At 37.9% G+C, this 20,047-nt stretch overlaps 1 protein-coding gene across 1 annotated transcript in view; it reads left to right on the top strand.

Moving 5' to 3' along the window:
- Window positions 1–8,113: 8,113 nt before the first annotated feature.
- Window positions 8,114–20,047, top strand: part of YES1 (YES proto-oncogene 1, Src family tyrosine kinase) — a 38,733-nt gene continuing 26,799 nt past the window's right edge. The window contains exon 1 of the mRNA XM_008636817.2: window positions 8,114–8,137. The gene's annotated coding sequence lies outside the window, so the exon portion shown is untranslated. The remainder of the gene's footprint in view (window positions 8,138–20,047) is intronic.

Genomic DNA, 20,047 nt, shown 5'->3' with positions numbered 1-20,047 from the left:
AAATAGATAACTTTTTTTGCTAACTTGGCTGTATTTTATCTTAGTATTTTTGGAAGGCAAATGCTTTTATAGTAGTGTTACATGAGATTCTAATAAGTATCAATATTGACTGCACCTATATCTTAAATGTTTATGTAAATTTTGAATTCTGATAGTGCTACTGAACATCACATAATTTGTCTTTCGAGTTCAGGGAGATGAAAAGCTTCTATGGCTTAAGATGTTTCTGTGGCTTTCTTCACACCAGAAGTCTAGAGGAGTCTGGGAAAACTAAATGATTCTTCAGCAGTGATGAACCCTTTTAGCTCAAATTTTAGGGTTAGCTAGACCAGGCTTATAACAATACCTTTATTTAATTCCATTGACAGTGAAGTTGAGAGTTGAGTAAACACACCCACATCAGTAAATCTTTGTAGATCAGGGCCTCTAACTTTGTTTTGGAGAAACTTTCAGGAGAGTTTTATGGCATTAATCAGACATTTAAACTCAGTCTTCGTATTGGAGGAGTTTGATTTAGTAGGGTTAATTTCCTTTGCACATGCCCAAAGCACTTTCTAGTGTTGCAAAACCGAGGCAGTAATAGTGTTTTATTCATGATGTGAATTATGGAGTATAAGTGCAGTCAGGTCTCAGGTGTGCTTCCCAGGACTGACAGCCCTGTAGCAAAGAAGGGTCAGAATGGAGGATGGTATTCCTGTACCACATGTTTGCCCATAGTTCAGGCAAACGTTTTGGTGGTACATGCAAACTTCGGAAATAAAGTATCTGGGCTAAAGGTTTTGAAATTTTCAACCCTACCTAATGGCCTCCCAATTGTAAGAAAAGGCAGTGCTTGTGGGAGGTATTTAAAGAGTAATTAGAGGGTGCTATGGATCTCTTGTGTATTGCAATTGTGTAGCATTATAACTGTTTTGGCAGTCAGCCAGGAAAGGGAGACTTAAAACAAATTAATAGTGAATAATCCAGTTTTAAGAAGTTATTTTAAGTGTGGTTAGATAACAACATTAATATTTATGCTTAAAATGTGGCAAAGATAAAACAGGTCTCAGTTGTTATGTGTATCTTCTTGCTTTTCAAGAACATTTTATTGGAAACTAAAATCATGACTGACACTTGTAAACACAGAAGAGAAGAAAATCCCTCCAAAGTCCTTCTCTTTCTTTACATACTCCTCCTTTTTCTGGTTGATTTTTACCAGCTCATCTTGTTCAACATAAATACTTTATTTTGCCAGTGATAGTACCCCAAAGTCCAGAAGCTAAAAGACTGCACCAAGGGTAGCATCGCCACAGGCTCTTCTGGCTCCTAGGCTCCCTTTTTACCATCCAGTATTGCCCAGCATTTCAGATGGTAGTGAACTTCTGGTCTGACTCAGAGGTGTTTGGGCTTGATGGACTTCTGGTCTAATTCATAAAAACTGTCCTTTCAGTAGGCTTAGCTTAACACGTGCCTCACAGATGAAAACACTTTTAAGGTTTTGGTCAAAGTATGCTTCACTGAAAAATGAATATAGAATTAATGTCTAGAAAATATTCTTGTTTTCAAAGCACACATTTATCTGAAACTAGCATTTGTTTGCCAGACTTAGGGAAGAAAACATTATCAAAGCTGAGGTTGAGGGAGGAAATTTTAAAATAAACACAAAAGTTCTGTATTTCATTGTAAAGTGTTTAAAACAAATCACCAAGATTAGTCATACATCTTTTTAGTTCTCTTGTATCTCCTTTCTTCGCCTTGATTTTGATCTGTTTTTCTGGAGGTTTGAAGTTTGAGATAAAAACCTTACATTACTGATTCCCAAACTGAGGTCTTCAGAAGAATATTAACAGAAAAAATGTGTAGTGCTTCAGTTAGAAGTTGATCAGAATTAGCCTGTGAGAAACACAGAATTAAGTGTGACATTTAGCTCTGAACTTTGCATAAAATAGGGGTCTCCAAACATCTTAAAAATTACAGATCTGCACCAAACCTAGTAGCAAAGTTTCCATTTTAAAAATCTGTAAAGACACGGCATTTGTATTCATGTGAGGACTAAGCAAGGGTGAGATGAAATGGGAGGAAAGCTTACGGTGATAAAAGCAAGTGGTTTGTGTCCTTCCTCCTGTACCTTCTTGAGCTGAAAACAGAACATGCCAGCAGAACATTTTGCGACTTCTGGTGTTTTGTTGATAGCTAGTATTTGGTGTTTGTGACCAGCTCTGATTACAGTAGTTCAGTTGAAATACTCCTCATTTCCTTGGAGCTGTGAACTTGCAGCGATGCTCTGATGAAGCTGTGAACGTGCTTAGTAATGCATCTTATGAGCTTGTAGGTAATGTCTCCTAACAGGAGATCCTGCAATACTTCAGTGACAGGTGAACCTGAAAATACAGATTTTTGTTTTCTTTTTCCTAATGCAAATTTATGCATTTAAGTTCCACATTAAGAGACCATTCTCTGCTTTGTGTGATGACTACCCCAGGTGAGTTGTGTATCATTCTTGTAAGAAGGCTGTCCCTTACTGTATGGGGACGGAAGACATGTATTTTTATTGATCGTTTGGGGTTTTTTATCCTAAATCTGAACAGAGCTTCTCTTTGATACACATGTTCTTTAACTAAAGCATACTAAAAGAGCAGTTGTTATAAATCAGACCAGAAGTCTATCTAGGCAAATATCTGTTGTCTTGACTTTTTTTTTTTTTTTTTTTTTTTTAATCCACTTCTTTCAGGATAAATTCTGAATGTCTCAAGTAAAAGTTCTTGGAAGTTTAGTTAGAGGGAAATTTTCAGTATGGGTTCTTTGAGCAACAGATAGCACGTCTGCTTCTGCCTGTCCTAAATAAAAAGTATTCCAGTTTTCTTTCAGCAGTAATATCTTAAAATGTAAGTGTGCTCTCTGGCTTGTGAGACGTGATATATGGGATTTTTGCCAAGGTATATTCCTTGATTTTGTTTTTTTGAGATTCCATCGCCATATATTTTAGAACAGAAATTGCATGAATAGAATGACAAAGTCCTGAAAGCAAAGAGAGGGATGGGTTTGCTTAGCTGATACTGGTGTTAAATATTTGTTTAAAGGACGATTAAAGGTTATAATACTATTGGCCAGATCAGTTTATCCATACCTAACTGAAAAACATTCAATGGGGAGAGAAAAAGAGTGTATTAGTCTCACTGTAGGCAGCCATGTTGAATTCTGTTTTCATAGTAAAGCTAAATATTCTATTCAGGAACACTTACAGCATAGGGCAAAATACTATTCCTTTTGAATACAATTACCCATGAAGAAAAGAGAAGGGAAAACAAGGATATTCCCTGAGTTGTTACTGCTGGTCAGTTGGGGAAATTTTCTTGAGTAGCATTTGTTTTTTTCAAGCCCAAGAAGTAGGCATTGTATTAATGTTCTGTAGTTGGTGGGGAAAAAAAGGGTTATTTGTTTTGGTTTGGTGGGGGTTTTTTGTTGTTTTTCTGTGGCTCTTAAGTGAGAGAGCAAAATTCAAGCACAAAATTCTCAACTTCAGAACACACAAAAATTAAACTCTAACTGTATATGGCTTTAGAGGCTAGGATGCAATAGTAATATGGATACCTTTTTTTTACTTTCAAGTACAATTCTGTACTGTATTTTAAGTAGTTACACACTTAGAACACAATTCATAAATCATAGTGATTGAGGCTATTTAAAGTGATAATCTTTCAAAATATCTTGCTGAATAGCTGCACATTATGTAATTTGCTAAAGATATCTATCTTCTTTTTCATTTTAGGAATTATTTCTTAGCTTATACACTGTAGAAACCGTAGATCTGATTGATTCAGGCTATCATGATGTACATAAAATGAGACAAGTGTTAGTTTATAGATGAAAAATTATTTCCCTGGAAACGTTTGACTTGTTCATGCATAGTAGGTGTATTTAAATATTCTGGAATTCATTTGCATTGGTTATTAAATCTAGGGCTCTTTGATTACCTCCCCTTCCCTTTCGCTTAGGTCTGACGTACCATCAGAATACTATTTAAATCTGGTGCATACATGGTGAAATCATAGCCAAGTTAATACATGACTTACATTAACAAGCATGACACTTTTATTTTATATGGTTATTTTAAATTACTATTTTACCTCAGATTTACACTTGGGCTTCTTCGGTCTTTTCCCAAAGAAAGAGATTGAGCCTGACCAGTTGGTAAAATATATTGACTCTTACATATTAGGTTTACACTAATCCTGTTAGCTTTTTGCCAGGGGCATGGATTTTACATGCGTATATTTAATGTAATAATAAAGTGTCTTAATAATTCTCTTAAGCTATATATATAATTATTTAAGCAATGAAAGTGCAATTTCTATGCAAGACAATTTGTTTTCTTCCTAGTTTGCATTCAGTGGTATTTGAATGGAAATTTTGATTGAAATGCATATAAATAACCAGTGTTACATTTTAAAGTACAAGTTAATGTGTTGCTTCTTAGATAAGGCTATAGAGGGCAATAATTCTGGTGCAAACCACATTTTGTTTTAAATCTGATAGATTTATTTGCAAAAGGGAATATTAGCTTTAGTTTGTGAATAATTTTTGGTGACCACAACCTATAAGGCATTAGAATGGATAGATCTCATACCTTGAAGGTTTTGTTTTCTTTGAAAATAGAAACAAAAAAAAAATCTCTCCTCTGTCATTTAACTTTGTCTTCCCCAGATGTTTCTAAGATTCTAGTCAACCAGTATCTACATAATATTGAGGGGTGGAATATTCTTTACACTTGCAACAGCTTATGTTACTTTAGATATTTGGGTATTCAAATTCTGATTTCAGGTGGTTAGGAATGAGCTCTGCCAGTCTGGTGATTTAAATTTGTTTTAAGTTTTGGTAGCTAACAATGTAGTTTGAATATTTTTTTAAATTCAGTATAGGTTATCTTAAAAATAAATCTGTGTCTTTATAGAAATTTCAGTTTAAAAAAATTATTTCTTTCTCCACTTTAAATATTTAAAAAATCCCATCAGAAGGGTAACTTAGTATTATAACTATGTATGACATGGTCAGTCAGCATATTACTTAATTTGGCTTCGTAAGTCTGTTGTACTTTACTTTTGCTGTTATACAGATAGTTAGAAGTAAACATTGTTTACTGCATTATGTGCAGTACAGTGTAGCCAGGTAACCAGGCAGTCTATGTGATGGAATCAAATCATATTTAGGCCAACAGAGAAACCTGCAAAAACTTCTGAGCCAGTGGATTGATCACAGCCTGAGATGTTCTTGAGGAAACCCTGAGCGCTCTGATGGAAAATTTGAAAACTTTGCAAGTGTTACTGCTGCAGGATTTCTACAGCTTGGAAGCCATGCCAATTAACTGTTGCTTCTCTTAAAGTATTTCCTAGATTTGATGGATTTTGACTTTTCCCTTGAGCTCCCCTGAAACTGAAAGCCAAAGCAGATGCAGATAGTACAGTTTTACAGCCAGAATATCTGAGTGGGATCATTTCCTTTTAAAACATTGCCATGTAGAATAACTTCTCACATGCTTTAAACTGAAATGGAAATTTGACTTTTTTTCACTTGAGAAAGATTTGTTGCAGGGTAGTTTGTTTGTTTGTGGCAGTTTTTTGGCTAATTAGGAACTGGAAAATCTGAACCTCTTTTTATTCACAGATATTTTAGCATTGCTATTCTAGGATGTGATCCTTTTTCACACTGAAGTCAAGTGCAAAATTCCCCTTGACTTCAGGGAGAGCTGGATTAGCTTTACACAAAAGGACTAAATTGTCCTCTGGGATAAGTGGAGGCAACTCTATTGAAGTAGACTTCATTAGAGTATAAAATGAAGACAAAAAAAGTGTTGCTTGCCTTAACAGGCAGTGAAATTGGATCTAGCTCAAACAGCTAGACTAATTTAGCAGTTGAATCAAAGATTTTTTCCCTTTTTCAATTAGATAGTACAGTTATATTAGTTCACTGCATTGAGCAGTGAATAACACGTGTCACTTAACATTGACTACAAATATTTTTCAGAAACTAGAATCTCTTTATAAACTTTTTTGTCTGTGCAGCCTAAGAATTATCATGAGAAAACAAACACTTGGTAAACTGTCAGCAAACTTTGGAGCAGTTTATCCTTAAGTAGATGAAAGGAATCTGTTTGAATTGCTGTTTAATCTAGTAGGCTTTACATGACAAGTTTTGTGACGTTTGGGGAGCCTTGTTTGTATTTTCTGCCTCGGGCTGGCATCCTGAGTGGCTTTATGTAGTCTTACTGAGGTGAGAAGAGGGTAATTCATTTACACCAAAAATTGGTCTGGATGTTATCCCATGTGTTTGGTGGTGGTGTCCGGCGTTATCCTGTTGAGTTCCACAGTAGACAGTAGTGCCTTTGGCATCTTTCACTAATGCTTTACACAACAGTATCTGCATTGTGTACACAAATGATGAAGTAATCATACTTGACAAATGAGCTCAAATGTAGTGATTTGATTACTTACGTAATACTCTGCTATACTTCTTGTAAAATCTATCATTTGCACTCTTGCGTATCAAGTTTTTCTTTCAGTGCTTCTGGTGTCTGTTGGAATCATGAATTAATTCAACTGCCTGTGTGATTATTATGACCTAAGCACTTTCTGTATGGCTTTCTTGTACTTTATCCTTGAAATTTCACAAGGGGAAGGGGGATGGGAATATTGTAATCTCCTTAGAATAATTTGAGAATGAGCCTTTAAATGCTGCCCTGCATTTCTTTGGTAACATTTCAGAGGTGAAATAAAATCCCCTCTCTAGGAAGCTTCACAGAGCTCTTAGCTGTTTAGCATACATAGCTGTGGAAAAAAAAAACCCTCCACAAATAACTGTTGTTGCAATATTTAGCTGGTATTAAGGGGTTAAGTAGTAAACTGAAATTCTCTGAAACACTTGAGATGCTAAATTTACAAAACACGACATAAGAACTGTTTTAAGATTAGTCATAGTTAGGAAGCTTATTGAAGCACTGGCATCTTCCTGGACACATCCTGTACTTTTGTGTCTTCAGCCTGCTTCATCTATTCACAGTCCTAACTGCTTTTTGGTTTTTAGAAACTCTTGCTGCAATTTCTTTGTGACTAAGGCGCATTGTCAGTCAGTCCGGTCCTCCCCATGCCAGCCAACTGCCCCCTTAATGCAGCAATTCACTTGAATAAATAGTGCTCATACTTTAAGGAGACAATTGCCTACCAGAGAGAGTGCCAAGTTGATTTAACTTTGTAGGGGTGTGAAAGAGTTTTTAAATGGGTGCTGTCAACTAGCATTGGCCCAGAGCATCAGCTGCTTGAAAATTGTTATAATCTGATTTGGATTATGTCAAAATTTGTTTCAAATATTTTAGTCAATCACTGGGCTGCAGAGAGCATTAGTACCCCAGAAGTGGTTGTCAGACAATTGTCCATGGTCTGTCGGAACTACAGCAGACGTGTCCTGGCCAAACGTACAACACGGCTTTTAAAATGGACTCCTTTTTGGCAGTACATCACTAAATTGGTGAAAGAATACAGGATTCATGTTGTAATCTGCTCTTCCAGTTCCATTTAATGCCACAGCATGTGTTTGAAACACTTAGTTGGATGTATAATACAGTGTAAAACCACAACTGTAGCCTGTCATTACTGCAGTGCTTACAGAGTTGAGCTACCATTTAGCCAAGCCAGCTACTGGATTATCCATTACCTGGAATTGTTTAAAAGTGGACAGAATTTATGAAAATTGCATCGCTTCTTTGCTGGCCAAAATGTTTTGATGCATCTTTAGTTTTAGTGGAGATTGAAAGGATGCTTACCTTCTAAGTACACCATCACTTGAGTGCAGAGGGTTTAGTGCTGTGCTTTCTTTCATCCCTGAGTGTAAGGATGGACCTTTTCTAAGCATAGTTTGAGTCTGAGATTTCTTCACTGCACTTCTGAAGGGAAGAGAGAAGGTGAAAAATGTTAAGAAAAAAGCATGTGGAGAAGATGCTCCCTGAAATTTCTGATGTTTCTGTTTCAGGGAGGCCAGGAAATCTGAGAAAAGAAGTTATTTCTGTCAAAAGCCTGACAAAATATGGCTATTATCCTAAATGTGTAGAAAGGATGCTGTTAACAAAATACTCAGTTTAAAGGAGAGAAAATTTCTTACGGGCATGGTGGTAAGTAGTGAGTGTATTTGGGGGCAGGGAGGAGGGTGTTTTCCTTGCTTCTCTGAGGTCATTAGGCCATTACAGCTGCAACAACATTGCTACTAGTTTACATACATTTGTGGAGAAAAAAAGAAGCATTGTTATTTCAGTGCCTGGCTGGAATAAGTAGTTTGTTAAGCAGTGCTGTGAGATTGTTAGTTGTTTTAGGGACATTTCCATTAGTAGACGTGCAGCTATTAGTAAGTGTATTGTAGACATCCAAAGAAAAAAACCGAAACATAAGCTTAGATTGGAGAAGATGAACAGACGCTAGAATAACTTTCAAAAGTGAAAGACAAGCTGTTGATTTGGATCTGTCAACATAGCATGGAGAAGAAATCATGTTCAACCACCTTGTGTGATGAGATTGCTGGGTAGATGAGAGCAGAGCAGTGAACATTGTTTATGTTGACTTCAGTGAGGTTTTCAGTGCAGTCTCCCATAGCATCCTTATAAACAAACCAATGAAGTGCACGCCAGGTGGGTGAACAGTGAAAGCGACTGGAAACTGTCTGACCTGATGGGCTCAAAGGGTTGGCATCAGTGGCACAATGTCTCAAGTGGCTGAAAAGCTGGTGGCCAGTCACTAGCAGTGTACCCTGGGGCTCAGTACCAGAGCCAGTCCTGTTTAACACCTTTGTTACTGACCTGGGGGTCACACAGAGGTACACCCTCAGCAAGCTTGTAGGATGAGCTGACAGACCAAAGAGGGTTGTGCTGACATCCAGAGGGACATCGACAGAGGAATTGTCTGATGGGAACCTCCAGAAGTTCAGTAAAAGGAAATTCAGTGATCCTGGGGAGGAACAGCTCCAGGTTCCAGTCTGTGGTAGGGTCCAATCAGCTGAAAAGAAAGTGCAGAAAAGGGCACAGGGATCCTGGTGGGAAAGATGTATGTGAGCCATCAATGTACACTTGCAACAAAGAAGGTCAGAAGTGTTCTGGATGCATTAGGAAAAGTTACCAACAGATCAAGGTAGTGATCCTTTCCCCGTACTCTGCACTGATAAGGCCCCACTTCAAGTGCTGTGTGCTTCTGGGCTCCCCAGTACAAGAGAGACATAGCCAGACTGGAGAGAGTCCAACAAAGGGCCACTAAGATGACTAAGGCTCTGGAGAATTTCTCTTATGAGGAGAAGCTGAGAAAGCTAGGATTGCTCAGCCTGGAGAGGAGAATGCTCGGGAGCACCCTATGTGTGTAAATAACCTAATGGGGTGGAATAAAGAAGACAGAGCCAGGCTGCTCTCAGTAGTTTCCACTGATGGCACAAAGTAATGGGCACAAATTTTAATACAGGAAATTCTATTTAAACATAAAAAAAAAAGGAGGTTTTTTTTATGGTAGGGGTGATAGATCGCTGAAACAGGTGGTCCAAAAAAATGTTGTGGATTCTCCATCCTTGGCAAGAACTCAAAACCCAGCTGGACACAGCCCTGAGCAACTTGCTGTCATTGACATGCTTTGAGCAGGGGGGTTGGGGTAGGCATCCTCCAGATGTCCCTTCCAGTTTCAGCTGTTCTGTGATTTTCATTGAATGATTTAAGAGGGCCAAAACAATAAGTGTGGCAGTTGAAATTAAACAAAATACAGGTGTTGAAAAGGCAGAATATTTTTGTTTGTTTTTGCAGACAAATTTGTTTGTTCCTCCCAGCTTTCTTATGCCAGTTTGGGAAGAGGGGAGAAAACTCTCTTCAACTGCATTGTTCTCTTGCTTGTCTTAGCCTTCTGCTATTAATATCAAGGCTGTGTATGGCTTTATCGTCAGCTGTGTCCTCTCACTCCTGCAGCAGTAGCAGTGAGACTACTGTTAACTTTCCTGCTGCCTGGAAGACTGGGCAGCACCAGAAGCTTTAAGACAAGGAAATGTTTTCATCTCATATTTGGAAAGGTGTTTTTTTCAACATCTATAATTAGGGTAATTTCTTTTTTCTTCTTAGTGCTGTAAAAACATAGGATGTGAACACTGTGCTTGCTCCAATGGTCTTTTTACCAATCTTGATAATATGGCTTTTTTGATCTTCTCCCTCCGTTTGACTTAAACAGACTGAATTGACGAATCTGTGCTGCTCTTCCGCTGGTATTAGAACTACAAGCTTCTATTAGACTCATGGAAAATACAAAGGTGAAAAAGGAGCTGGAGCAGTTGCATGTGGATTTAAACACACTGTTAGGTTTAACCTTAACATCCTGCCAGTAGAAATACAGTCACAATGAATCTAGCATTTGAGCCTGCACCACAGAAAAGCACTTGATCAGTTTGTAAGACTAATTTTCAACTCTTTGTCTTTGGACTTGTGAGTTAAAAGAGATGAAAGTTGGCACTGTGTTGAAGAAAAATTGTGTGAATTTAAACCTGAAACTTAGATGGTACTTAAAAACTTTGTGTTATAAAACTGCAACTTCACACAATTGATGAGCCTAAAAATACTTGTGCACATTGTTTTAGTCCATATCTCAAGTTGCCTGCTTATTGGTTGTAATTTCTACAGAAGTTCTCAATTCCAGAAAGATGTTAAAAGTTTTACTTCTCTTTGAATGCTGTCTCATTTGCAAATGAATAACTGTCTTCACAAGCTCATTTGTGTTTTCTGGTAATTAGGACAGCTATTACATAGTTGAATGGCTACTGCTGCACAGGAACATATATTTATGGAAGTATTATTTACAGACTGGAAAGATAAGAGAGGCTTTTTGATGCAATCAAATGTTTGTAGTATTACTGTTACAGTAAATCTTTATCATGTACTGATCTTCCTAAAGATAATGCTTAAACCTTCTGTGAAAAAATGAAAACCACTTTCATGTCTTTAGAGAGGCCTGCTTTGCATTTAGAAGTGCAGCTTTCCAAACAGCAAGCAAGCAAGGATCATTGTGTTGTAGACAGTGAGCAACAAATACGACACCTAAGATAGCTTTAGCTAAGATATAAATTCATGTGTGTGTGATCTATAGTGTCCTAATCTGTATGTGACACTACTTGGAAAAAAGGCTTCAGGACAGATCTGGGGAACTACAGATTACTAAGCCTGACATCTGTTCCAAGTAAATCAGTCAAAATAATAATAATGAAAGTAACGTGGATAAACATGATGTATTGAGGAAGAGTTAAGACCTTGCTGTGAAGGGATGTCATGTTTTGCAAACTCGCTGGAGGTTTTTTGAAGGCAAGTACATAAATAAAGATCTGACAGAAGGAATTTCCTTGGATGTCCAACAAGCATTTGACTAGGACACCCACCAAAGAATTTTGAAGAAACTAAGCAGCCACAGGATAGTGGGAAAGGATTTTATGTGGCTAAATTAATGACTAAAATATAAGAGGAAAAGTTGGTAGTGAATAGAGTATAGCGTAGCTCCAGGTAACAATTGTCCAGGGTTATGTTAACAGAGCATGTTCAAGTTAATAAGGTGTATAGAAGAAAAGTGAGCTCACAGACTTCACTGATGGGTAGCAGATGCAAAGGCAGACCCTAGCATTACACAGGGACTCAACATTGCTCAGCAACCAGACATTAAAATGGCAGATGAAATTTCTCATAAATTGCTTCATGTGTTCTATTTGGAGTTGGGGAGGAACAAGCTTGCCTTCTCATCTAAAAAGTTGAGCTCAAAGCTGACTACTGCCACTAGAAATGGTTAGGAAAGAAAGGGAGAATAATGATTATAACTTTTAAGAAATTTAATCATCTTACACAGTTTTGCCCTGCTTACACCTAGCCCTGTAATCACCACAAAAAGAACGTAGTTGAAGTTTTAAGGAAGAGAAAATCTGAAATATGGAACAATTTCTGTAAGAGGAGCAGCATGAATTTGTTAAGGTAGAAAAGGTGACCAGAAAGTGGTGTGACAGAATCCTGTTAAGTGTTCAGCAACCAATGGGACAAAAATAGGGGGTGTTTATTCACTGTCTATTTTAGTGCACACACACTAAGAGGTATCTAATGAAAATAGCAGCTGATGAATTGAAAACAGACAAAAGGAGGTGGTTCCCAACAGAACGTGTAATTAAGCTATAGAATTTCTTGCCCCAGGAATTTAAGGAGTCTAAACATTACATCAGTGGAGAGGGAAACTGCTGTTTTGTGGAAGAATCATCAAATACCTACCTATTCTTGTTCAGGAAATCCTGCTTCTGCAAACTGTTGGGGGATCAAGGAATATTCTGGGGAAGCATTGCTATGTAGTTATTGTATTCTTACATGCTTCGTTCTTGGCTGCTGTTAGTGAGAGGATATTGGAATGGACGCGGACCTCTGGATCTTGCTAAGTACAGCCATTACTTTGTTTCAAAACCTGCCCCTTTTTTATTTCTCTGCTACCAGTTTTCTGTAATCCTTTCTAGCAGTAGCGCTCAAACTTTGGCCCACACTGGGATACTAAGATATTTAAGGGGTGTTTTAGGGCCTCTGGTTACATATTCTTTTCTTTGCGAGACCTGGTGCGTGCCACCAAAATATAAAATCTCCAAAATCTAAAATCTGATCGTATTCAGACCAGGGATAGGACTGCAGGTACGTGTCAGTGAATGGCTTAATTTCACAAGACTTTTTCCTCTTACTGGTGCATAGTACATTTTGGTCATGTAGTGGATGTTCTAAGGAAGAGGTGGTTTTGAGTGTGTAGAGGTTGAACAAATGCATGGCCTGGGCTGAATGTAGGCAGATTATTTCTGCTTTCCCTTCTGACTCTTTTGCAGTGATTTTGTATTGCACTTCCTCCTCCAGACATGCTTATTGATAAAAATATACTTCTCTGTGTCTCTAATGACTACTGAAATAATCAAGAGACCTCTCTACTTGTAAATTAAGAAGTAATATTGTGTTGAACAGCAGTATTCTATATGAGACTCTTCACACTATTTGAAACGAGAGACTGCTATTTAGTATAGCTGCCCTGTTCCTTTTGTGAAGGTGACAGCTCTGCAAATAACAGGTTTTAACTGTTTGGTTCAATCATAATAGATTATTTTGATTTAGTAGTATACTTTAGTCTGTCACTGATTGTTGAATCCTTAGTTCCTGCTTTCTGTAGAAATATTTTTGAAGTTTAGGCTGAGGTTAAGGAATTAGTAGACTTTTTGTAAAGTATTTTCATCCAGTTACACATCTTTTTCTGAGGATGTGAACTTCTTGATAGCTTTCCTTATGTGGTTGCATTATTTTAAAATATTTATTTCATATTCAAAGATGTCAAGATTTGTACAAAGATGTCAGAAGCGTGTGTGGTTTTATCTGAAAGGTGTGCTTATTCTTCCATGAACAGACATCTATTTGTTGTGCAGGGGGAAAATAATGAATGCTAATATTTACATACAACTTAAGCTAATTCCAGTTGCTTATTTGTGGCAGTGCTGCTTCTCACCCTGTTGAAAGACAACTTTTCTAGCCTGATTTTTTGAGTCAGTGGAAGAAAATGACCATTAGGCATGCCATGCCACTTAAGCTTGTGCGTTAGCTGTCAGGAGACAGGTTGGTGAATGCCAGCTTTGGCTGCCTATACATGAGCTGGTTCTGTAGGCTCCCGTTATAGTCAGTAGAGAGAAATAAGAACTTTCACTGCATGATTCATCTCACCCCCAGATGGATGTCTAAATTTGGAAGATGAATTCCACCTGAAGTCCATTACCAAATATAAATGTCATTAGTTAAACTAGGAATTATTTTAAAAGGACACTAGTTTGACTGGCACAGCAGCTGAGTAGAAGTCTTTTGTTTTCTTCCATGAATTGTGTTTCAGAGATTTAAAATCAGCACTCTGTAGCCTGTTTCATATTTTGTATTGTTTGGAGCTGCTCTGCCTTTACAGCAGGTTTGAAAGTTAACAAGTGGGATATATTCACATTGCTTAATTTCCAAGTATCTAACTCTGCCAGGCTATCTGGCTCTTCCTGACAACCGGTTTGATTGCTGGGGTGAGGGGATGACAACAGGGTTATATGCCCTGCTCTTCTCGTTATGCTAGTCCCTAGTGTCAGAAAGATGTCTTTCTGCTCTAAAGTTTCTGCTCAATGTTAGGAATTAAAAAAAAAATATTTCAGTGTCCTCAAAATCACTGCTCCTCTACAGGAGCCTGTGTCTCTACAATGGTTATAAACAAAGTCTCTGTGAGGTGATCCAGCCTTCAAATATTCAGGTACAAAAGGTAGGCAGTGCAGATACCTTTTTTGTTTGTTGGAACAGACACTTGGAATGACTGGTATCCTTTTAAAGTACTTTTCATGCTGTGCCATGCTCACATACACACAACCCCCCCCGCTCCTTTATTTTTCCTGTTTATAGGTCTTGATTCCTGTCACAGGCAATCTCCTATTTTTTTTCTTTTTTTTTTTCCCTTTTGGAAACTCTGCTTTTTATGTCATGATTTGTGGCAGCTTGTACTGATCAATCTGATCCTGCCATCAGATTCTGTCCTGATGCTTGAATCAAAAATAAGAAATTACTACAATCCAATTGCTATTGTACCACTTCTGTTTTTCTGTACCATTTATTATACTTATGTTCAGTTATATATCGAGGATGGTAGAGTTCTGTCAGGGTGGTTTTTTGTTTTTTTTTTTTTTTTTGTATTGAAATGAGTATTTTTTATTTTTTTTTCTTTAGTTCCTACATCAGCCTGAACATTCTATAAAAGTAGTTTGGGGTTACAAAATAATTCACAAGAACATTTGAGGTTATGTATATAATGGAAAACTGTATCCTTTGAACATTTTACTCTGCCAGATACAATCATGGTGGGGCAAGCAGTTCCTCACTAGGAGCTATGGGGAAATCAGTGGTTGGAAACTTGGACCCAAAAGGTTATTGGGGTTCCTAACTGGGAGAACTGGATGTTGTACAGATACTGTGTGGGCTCGTTACTTGTACTGACAAGGATGTAAAGCAGTTCTCAACTCTCTTAACAAAAATAACAAAAGTCAGAAGTAATAGCTATGTCAGGCTATGGAAAGATATGAGGGCAGGTAAAACACATCATGAGCCCTTAGCACTAGCAGAGAATTTATCAAATAAAAATTGCCAGGCACTTTTAGAAAAAAAAAATCTTCCCTCAAAGAGGGGACATAAAAAAACCCCATTAGTCTACTGGTTGGGAGTGGCTGGATAATTCTCCCCATTCCTAGCCTGGCAGTTTAATGCTGGGTGTTATATGAGCAGAAAATGCAAACCTGTCAGCTTGTGTGATAAGGAGCAATTGCTGAGCTCTCCATTTGATGTCAAATAGGACTTTGCTTGGGGACAATATAGCTTCTTCCTGTTGAGTTACAGCCAGTACTTGGTAGAAATATGAAGTGCTTCTTCTTCCGTGTAGACAGTTCCAAAGGAGTAACTCCCTTCTGTGTATTTCTCCTTTCTTCTTACTGTGTATTTGGGGTTTAGTGTTGTATTGTGCAGATCTTACCTTAGAGCAGTCACCAATGAACTGTGCCATTCCTTTGTGGCTGCAGGTACAGGAATTTACCTCTAATTCTGCTCAGGCTCAGTTATCCCTCTTAGTAGTACTCTGTGAATAGCAGTAGGTTCTGGCAGGCAGTCCACAGATTGCTCCAAACAGCTGAGCCCATTTTTCAGCAGATTGATTTTGTGTTTAGTCTAAAGACAGTGTTCAAAAATATGCAAAATTGATTCTTAAAGCTAACCTGTTGAATGATAGTATTGCTTTGCTTCCTGCTTTCCTGCATTGCTGGAAAGATGACATTTAGAAGTATTAAGTTTATAAAGCTGGTAAGGACTTAAAGAATTTTGGAAGTTTAGGAGCTTAGCAAAGAAATCCCATTTCTGCTGTATAGGGATGACATGTAGCTTTCTCTCAGATACATCTTCCTATTTGAACTTATGAGAAATACAGGTTTTTACATATCTCTAAACCATCAGTATAAGAAGAACCAAAACACTGAAATGAGTAAGAAAACTACATAAAAGGACTTAAAATACATCTCCCCCACCTTCCAGGAGAGACATAGAATAATGACAAGACTGTTTTCTTTTTCTTGTTTTATGGTGACATGATAAAATGGAATTATTTTAAATGCTTGTATTTTTTATTTTGTTTTCAATAAATACTTGGGTTTATTGAAATTTTCGGAGGCTGTCAAATCTGCAGCAAGGCGGTTTTAATTTAAGCTGTTTTAATCATGCTGCTTATTTTTGAAGATCAGCAGTTCTGTCATTGAAATATCTCTATCAGGCAACATTAATTCTTTTCAAATAGTGTAAATTTGTTGTTTCCCTATTACTCATGACTGCAATCCTTCTGACCTGTGACCAAAATTTTAAAAACTCACGCAGGTTAGTGAGGAGTAAGTTGTTTGATGTGCATGCTTCTGCTAAATCCCTAACATCTTCCCTCCACCATTCAATTTAACATTTAATTGAAATGGAAATTGTCCTCCTTTTGGCAATACTTCTGAGTCAGAAGAATATTGCTACATGCCTTGCTTACTGGTTAGGAACAAGAAAATTTGTTACTAAACAGCAGTTACTTAGCCTGAAGAGAATCCTTAAACATGCATTGTGTCCTGCTAAAACAAGGTACCAGAGTGATTGAGAACACAAAATGGCCAAGGCTTTTACTTACTTATTTAGAAGAGCATTGCCTGAACTGGTCAATAAAAACTGAATGGTGTCTTTGTGCTGTGGTGTATCCTTTTGGGAGTGAACAGTATTTACCTACATGAAATGTGTCAAAACTATTTTCTATTGCTCTTTGATTATTAGTGGTCTGTTTCTCTTTTAAAGATAATTTACAGCCCTCTAGTTGTTGTTCCAGCATCCCTTCACTCTCCTTTACTACCCTTCTCTCATCTATTACTGTTTTATTTGGTATCTTGTACCATGGCTAAAACTTACCAAAGTTATCTGTTGTGTTCACTTTGCTCATGTTCAGAGAGTAGAGACTGATGATGTATTTTACATGTTGTTGGGTAGTTCACGCTTGGAACATCTAAATTAGAGGGAAGGCCCATTGACTAATATGGAAAACCTTTTAAAAAGAGGAACAGAAAACTGATGTCATCTCTAAAATGTCTTTAGAAGATGTTTGAAGACTTCAACTTTTTTTTTTTTGAGCTGTATGTTGATAAAGCTACCCATCACAGGAAATACTAAGATGGTTTCCCTTTGTTTCACTCCATCAAATAAGAACACTCTCAGGAAAAGTGTCTTTGACATCTTTTGCAGAAATGCTTTTATGCACTGTGTTTAAAGCCCTTTCAGCAATTTTAAGTGGTAGAGGGAAAATCAGCAGAAGGTGAGTCGAAACAGGAGCGAACAAGGAATGGCAAGCAAACGCTGTGTAGTTTCATGTTACAGGCCATCATTGCAGGCTTGGTGTACTTGGTACAAGTCACTAATTGCTAGTCTGGAGCTGGAAAGGGTTGAGTATTTTGATCCCGTAAGCAAATGAAACAACATGAATGTAAGGGAAGGTAGTACCCTAGTTTTAGAAAGCAAAGAATGAATATTCTTTTTTTTTCAGTAGCAAGTTTTTGAAATGACTAGTGAAATGCCCACATTTGGAACAAAACTTTTCTGTTGGAGACAGAGGATACACCTACTTTGCAGGAACCAACCCTTGTTTAGGACAAGTGGCTCTACAGCCTACAAATAAGCCAGTCCTGCTTACGAAGACAGGAAGAATGTGAGTGCTTGCTTTCCTGTGGCGGTGTGCTTGCTGAGGTGCAGCAGAAATCTCTTCGTCCTGCAGAAGCAGATGAACTTGAAAGGTAGAACTGCTGCATAACTGAGATCCATGCACATTGCAAAACACAGGTGCTTGCAGGGCAGATGATGAACAAGGTGATGGAGTGTTGGAGATAATAGTAAGAAATGCTGGGTAGGGTAATGGTGAGACTCTTACCGTGTCCTGTTGTGTCCACTTTCAGATGAGTGGGAGACTTTCAAATTTTTTTTTTCCAAATTTGTCTCACAGCTCCAGGATTGGAGTTATCTGGATTAACTGAGAGTCATGCCTGTTTAATACAGAAAAATTATTATTGTACTTTTAGCAAGAGGTATGTGCACCATGCTTTCAGGATGTGGATATTTCTGTTCAAGAGCAGTGCTGAAAAAGACCTAAGAATCCTAAGGCTGCTGTTCAAATAAATACTAAAGATCTCAAGTGGGCCCAGGGATCATTATAATTTTCCACAAGGTCAAGTGCAAGGTCCTGCTCCTGGATCAGGGAAATCCCCAGTAGCAACAGAGACTGGAGGAATTAATTGAGAGCAGCCCTGCAAAGAAGAACATAGATATTGGTGGATGAAAAATTGAACATGAGATGACCGTATTCTTGCCAGCATCAGAAGAAGTGTGGCCAGTAGGTCAGGGGGGGTGATTCTGCCCCTCTGCTCTGGTCTGGTGAGACCCCACCTGGAGTGCTGCATCCAGCTCTGGGGCCCCAAACATAAGAACAGTGTAAAAAGAGTTGGAACAGGTCCAGAGGAGACCACGAAGATGAGCAGAAGGCTGGGGCACCTCTGCTATGAGGACAGGCTGAGAGAGTTCAGATTGTTCAGTCTGGAGTGGCTCCAGGAAGAGTTATTGTGGACTTGTGAGTGTATAAATGGAGCATGTAAGAAGCGTGGAGAGAGACTTTTATCAGGGCCTGTAGTGACAGACCGAGGTTTTAAACTGAAAGACGGTAGCATGGTACCAGATACAAGTAAGAAGTCTTTCAGGATGAGGATGGTGAGACAGTGTAACAAATTGCTTAGAGTTGTTGTGGATGCCTCATCCCTGGAAGTGTTCATGGCCAAGTTGCATGGGGCCCACACAACCTGAAAGATATCCCTGCTCAAGGTCATGTGGGCCGGAACTAGGTGATCTTTGAAGATCCTTTCCAATCCAAAACATTCAGTGATTAAGTGAAAAAAGGATTAAGGAATATCCCCTGCCTTGGATGCCATGTCTCTTCCTCGTGATCACTGTTAATGGGAGGTTCTGAAAAAACTGAGGGGTCTTGGAGAAAATGAGGTGATTGAGTGACTGAAGAGTCACTTAATAGACTGGAGTCTAGTGGACTGCATGAGTCTTGTCAAAGGGAAGGTCTAAGATAGCTGTGATCTTTCTTATACAGGAAACAGGAACAGGGTAGTGGTAAGGCTCCAAGGCAAAGGTGTTTTCTGGGTGTTGGCACTAAACTCAGATGGGATGTGAGGCATGTACTTTTAGTGGTTACTGTATTCAAAATTTCAAATTAGGACTTGTCCAGACTGTGGGTGAACTTTCCATAACAGTCACTTCAAATGAGTTTGAGCATGTGTGTACATTCAAGACCATAAAAGGAAAAATTAATTTAGGGCAGCCCTATGGCCTCTATTGTGCAAGATGCCTGACTAGCTAATTAAGATAATTTATCCTGGTCTTCTTGCCTATGAATGCTGTTATATATGTCAGTAGAGAAACAATAGAACTGCAGTAATGATAGCTATGAGGGTAATAATTCTTGTTTAGTTAGAACATCATCCAGCCTTCCTTTTCATAAGGTTGTTATTTCGCACGTATCATTTGTTTTGTTTGTTTGTTTAATTTTGAATTTCTTTACAATTTAATTGTACTTTTTACTTTTTTTATGTACAAAGGAAAAACACAAGCTATTGATTCATGAAGAACAATGTATATGTGTGTTTGTAATTGTTTATACATACTTTTACTTTTTGTGTTAGTCCAAAGGTTGATATTTTCCAGCTGTCTTCTTGAAATCCTGTAGTTCAGCAAAGAGCTAATTGTTGCAGGAGGTCTGGGTATATGGTCCTTGAATAAATGAGCTGCAACATTTTGTCAGTAATTGGACTTAAATACTTTAATTAGTGATTTTTCTTAACATGGTAATCATGTCAAGTATATCAGGATAAAATAGCATTGAGAAGAAAGAATAATTTACTT

This window comes from Corvus brachyrhynchos, unplaced genomic scaffold (genome assembly GCF_000691975.1).
Source record: "Corvus brachyrhynchos isolate BGI_N302 unplaced genomic scaffold, ASM69197v1 scaffold106, whole genome shotgun sequence".
NCBI lineage: Eukaryota > Metazoa > Chordata > Aves > Passeriformes > Corvidae > Corvus > Corvus brachyrhynchos.
The sequence above is the reverse complement of the archived record's forward strand: the minus strand, read 5'-3'. Positions and strand labels throughout refer to the sequence as shown.